At 43.0% G+C, this 5436-nt stretch overlaps 1 pseudogene; it reads left to right on the top strand.

Annotated features, from left to right (window-relative positions):
- Positions 1-240: 240 nt before the first annotated feature.
- Positions 241-5436, top strand: part of LOC123076202 (protein DEFECTIVE IN MERISTEM SILENCING 3-like) — a 6917-nt pseudogene continuing 1721 nt past the window's right edge.

The raw sequence follows: 5436 nt of genomic DNA, 5'->3' as shown, positions 1-5436 counted from the left end.
GTGGGTCTAGCGCAGGTGCTCTATGTGGCGGCCGGAGGAGGACATGACGAGCGGCTAGGCGCAGCGGCTCAAGGCCGAGGCGCTGGCATCAGTCTCTTGCAGGGGCAACAGGTGTTGCAAGGCACAGTGGTACAACGGACGCAAGCGTGTCCATCCATGGCAGTTCGGCAACGCCTGTGCTGCTCCTCCCCCTCCGCGCTCAGCCTCCTTACGGACCCTTCAGCTCCGCCTCTTTCGAGGATGGCGGGGGCGGGGATGGGTCCGTTGGCCAGTGTCGCGTCAGGAGCGCCATCCGAAGCCACAACAAGGAGTCGTCGACGACCACCATGAGGACTTCAAGGTCATGGGACTTGGTTCAGGAATGAGAAGAGCGAGGGAAAAAGAAAGAAGGGGAAGGGGGAGAAAAGGTGCTCAGCGTTCGTGTGGGTCGTGAATGTAGCGAACTCCTGCAGAAAATGACGTGGCGACCACCCTTGCTTTTAAATCCGCGCTGACCGTCCGACGATGAGGGAGATGTTCGGAGATTGCAAAATAACTGACCTTAGCAAGATAACATTTCCCTACTAAATTTTTTATTACTTCCTCTGTCCGAAATTGCTTATCACGGAAATAGATAAAAATAAATGTATTTAGAACTAAAATATAATACATCATTTCTGATTATCTCTATATTTTTTCCTCCACTTCTTTTCATAGATAGATAGATGTAGATCTACTCGGCCAAAATCTCACCATCTTCATTTCCTCCCCAAACCAAGCAGCACCTACTTGTCTCCGCGAATCTCTCCCTCCCACGCTGATCTCAATCTGCCCGTCCCTCCACGAGCCTGCGCCGCCTCACTCCCTCCCCGCCGCATCGCCGGCGGCCTCAGTTTCGCACGCTCCGATGGTGCCGAGGTGGGTTTCCTTTCTCCTGGAAGAGACCCCCGCACGCTCCGTCAGGAATGCCGTGGTTTCTCCTCCTCCTAGAAGAGACTCCCGCGCGCTCCGCCCAGCACCGGGACGCCGTCTCCGCACACGCTTAACTACGCTATTTGCCCTCTACGTTTCTCAGCCAGCGAAAACCCTAATTCCTCCTCAATTATCTTTCCGCGCTGCTCGTGCGCGCAAGCACTGGGCGTATTTGGGGTTTTTCTAAGCCCCGCTTGTTCCCTGTTCCTCTGCAGATTGGTCACTTGCTAGTGCTGGCGGCTCAGCCTGCAGACCGCGGCACCGCCATGGAGGCTCCGCTGACGGTGCAGATTGTCGAGTTCAACACCAAGGTGTGCCTTTCTGGGCTCCTCCATTTTCCCCGGTTCATTTTGGGGTTTCGCGCAGTGCTGTGAGGCCGTTGCTCTACATGTTGGTGTTGGTGGACCTGCTTTGCAGGTGATGCAGGAGGAGCTGAAGAAGCTGGGGCTCAAGGTCAACCACCATGAGGCCAACATCACGTTCCTCAAGTCTGAGATCTATGCTATCGAAGAGTCGATTGCCGACCTGACAAGTAAGATTTTGTGTGTTTGCCACCCCGGCTTTATGCACTCTAGGTTACGCTGTTCTTCTCTGAGAATGCAGCATGTGGATACCATCTGGCAGACCATGAAACATGTTAATTATGTCGTGGTGTGTTAGTCAACCATTAAGTTGTCTAAGTCCTTGCTAGTTAAGCTCTGTCATTTATGGAACTTTATTTGCAAATATTCATATGTGGCTCTGTTCCGAACCACGTTATCAATATCTTGTTGTTTGGAATCATTTAAAGTGAAATCGACAATGTTCAGACTTGAATGACCATCCTTGTGTGCGCTGAATCCTGAATTGGATTGTCCATGAAAAAGCTAATAAGATGATATGCAGTACTCTTACTTATAGGGCACATGTCCTGCAAAATTAATATTATTTTCAAAGGCTGAAAATGCTGTGCTAAAAGCACATGTGCAATCATACAAAAAGGCTAAAAAAATATGTAATACCATGAGGGTCTCGTTGTACATCCATGCAATTTTTTGAATTTTAATTCACTGTATTGTGTGAGATGCACTTCTTTTTTGCTATGAATAGTGCACCTCACAATCTGAATCGAGTTTGAACTTGGAATTTTGTATCCGCGCACATCAGAAGTTTGTATGAACTTATATGTGTGTATTTGGTTTGAACAACATTTGTGCACTTAGCTATCATTCACTACAACACGGCTGTTGAAAGAAGGCGTATTGGCTAGGGTGTTTCTCTAAACGCCTCAAAATTGTGCTTAAGGAGGTGTTTTGGAGAATTCGCCTTAAATCATCTCTAGCTTAAGGTGTTTTTGCAAACCACCTCGGATTGTGTGCAGCTTTGGAGGCTTTTTTACAAATCGCCTCGGATTGTATGCAGTTTTGGAGGTGTTTACTAAAAAACCTGTAACCGGTAGAGATTTTGAGGCGATTCTCAAAAACACCTCCTGATTGATTGGGGGTTTCTCAAAAATCGCCTCCAATCGCTGTGCTGTTTCCTATTGCGGGGCATGTCCATGTATATATGTATAATTTATCACAAAGGTCATGCTTTGTTACATAATCACAATATATTCGCTGGTCTAGTGGTAGTGTGCTTACAATGGTTTGCAGGCGGTCCTGTGCTCGAGTCTTGCGTGCGTCGGAATGTTGCAGGCATATTTTTTACCTGTGCGAGGTTCTGTCTTTTAGTACCATACTGCTTAGCGAACAAGAGATTGCCGTATAAAAGGAGGAAACGTGGTTGCTGATTCAGAAATCAGAACTACTGGTTAATGGGCTTAGGGGCCAGTCGCGCGATTGAATATTTCCGCCCGGTATATATGCGCCATGATGCAGACGTTGAGGCCTGGCCGGAAAATAGAAAGCCACCGTTGAATCTTTTCTCTCAGTTTGGGGTTTCGGTTGAGAAGTTAAGCAGTGCTTTAGGAAAACACCCTAAAACGCCAGCAGATTCAAGGCGTTATTGGGGAATGCCTTGATTGACCTTCCCCTTCGCTACCATCTACAGCGTTGTAATATCAGCCGCGTTGTAGTGTCTAGGACTAGCCAATATTTCATGCTCATTTTCAAAATTAGAATATGTTAGCACCACGGTCTGTGCATTGCATCGGATCGTGGATTTGTTTGGAAAAAAAATAGGTGGCTGTGCTAGATTAGTATCATAATGTGTAGGTAATACGTGTCATTTTATACACAAAATGTTAAGAGTTGTTCAATACTTCTCTTAATTTATTATTCCTATTTAGATGCTAAACCTCAGAACCTTGTCAGTTACACCTGGAAAGGCTGCTGTAATTGCAAATAATGGTACATCAGTTGTCTTATACCTTTTCAATCTGTTGCCCCTATTTATATGCTGAACCTGGAACTTTTATCAGTTAAACGTGGAAAGAAGGTTGTAGCTTCAAGTAATGGTACATCAGTTCAAGAAGCTGAACAGCGTACAATTGAAAGCATATGTAATCAGGACAAGACAGCAGCTTCGCTTATATGCCAGCTCAAGAAACGTCATTCTGCAAAAATATCAACAATGCCAATGATGAAAGATATCCTTGGTGTTGTGGCTACCTTAGGAAAAACAAATGATGATAATCTAAGCAGGTCAATTTTCACCTTGTTTTGAATTGAATTTAGCTCCTCTATTGGTGCTAATTTACTTCACATGATATGTTTGTTTGCTTACGTTTGCTGGTATCTTTTTGTTTCTGTAAATTTGTGACAGCCTACTCTCAGAGTACTTGGGAATAGACAATATGCTTGGTCTCGTTTGCAAGACTTATGATGGCATAAAGAGTCTTGAAACATATGGCACAGAAGGCAACATTGATAAGAAAAGTGGCATTCATGGACTGGGTGGCTCAATTGGAAAGTTGCTGCATGGGAGGTTTACCGTGTTTTGTCTTGAAAACATAAGGTGCCATTCTAAGTATTGAATGTCCTTATTCTCTCTTGGACTCGACCATATGAGCACTTAAACACCGTGCACTATTACACTCTGCAGGCCATTTTCTGGAGAAGTTGTGATTGATGATCCACAAAGATATCTTATGCTGCGTAAACCAAGGTTGCCTAACGGGGAGTCTCCTCCTGGTTTTCTTGGTTTCGCAGTAAATATGATACTTATGGACCAGGCATACTTGAGTTGTCTCACACCCCATGGCCATGGTCTTAGGGAGACTTTGTTTTACAGTTTGTTTTCTCATTTACAAGTTTATAAGACTACAGCTGATCTACGGCGTGCTATTCCCTTCATAAATGATGGTGCGGTTTCTCTAGATGGTGGTATATTGAGGCCTAATGGTTCATTCTGCCTTGGTGATAGGTACACAAATATGCAATTGATACCTTTACATCTAACTTTGATGATGGATGATACAGTGTTTGAGTTTTTGCCTGTTCTAGTTTTCTTTTCGTCGAGTTTTGCTTGCTTGTACTCTTGTGCCATCTTGGTACTTTCTTCTAATGCAAAATGACACACACTTGGGTGCGTAATCGAGAAAAACATGTTTTGCAGATTGTCCTGATTACCACGTATTTTCACGTGCAGCCATTTCACGGCTTGTAAAAGCATATATTTAATAAAATCAGGATTATGTTTCACAAGCTCAATTTACCACAAGTGTTCCAGCTAAAATGAAACAATAACATTCATTCCAGTAAGAGCTATACACTACGCAAAACTTTTAAGTATCTGCAGTCAATTTGCCTTCTTATTTATTTATAATCCCTATGAAAGGCACATTGCAAGTTTTATTTATTATCGAAAGAGTAATCTACTTCTAAATTTTTGATCTCCCGGATTTATGTACTCAAAGCTGTTCACTCGCACTAATAAGATACACAGTATTGATTTTTTTTATTAAAATTTATGTCATCACTTTTTCTTGATGAATAAAGATGACCTTTGTAGGAAAGATGTAGAAGTGAAATTTACTGTAGCTTTAAGCTCTGGGGATTCAAACACACCTGGAAGTATTACTGAAATGGAAGAGCAAGTTAAACTGAAGAACTGGGAGAAGGAAAGGCTTGTCGAGGATATAAAAAGGGAGGAAGATTTGTTAAAGCAAGTTAAGGACTCATTCAGCAATCAAAAGCAACAGCTTCTGGACTATATCACTCAATCACCAGCGGGAAAGGTGCATTCACAATATCGATCTATTCTCTCTGAAACTTCAGCTACTTAATAAGTCATAGCGGTACAATGCAATATTTTCGTATATACTACTATTAGCTTCCCTATCACGAACTGGTGGTCTTTTTCTGAGATTTGATCGATCTATTCTCTCTGAAACTTCAGCTACTTAATAAGTCATAGCGGTACAATGCAATATTTACGTATGTACTATTAACTTCTCTATGACGAACTGCTGATCTTTCTCTGAGATCTGAAATATTTAACTTTTAATTATGTAAGTTTTCTTTTGTCTGAAAATTAGATATCTGTATGGTGCATCTTGGGCAT

This window comes from Triticum aestivum, chromosome 3D (assembly GCF_018294505.1).
Source record: "Triticum aestivum cultivar Chinese Spring chromosome 3D, IWGSC CS RefSeq v2.1, whole genome shotgun sequence".
NCBI classification, from domain to species: Eukaryota; Viridiplantae; Streptophyta; class Magnoliopsida; order Poales; family Poaceae; genus Triticum; species Triticum aestivum.
Note: the sequence above shows the minus strand (reverse complement) of the source record. Positions and strands in the feature narration are given on the sequence as shown.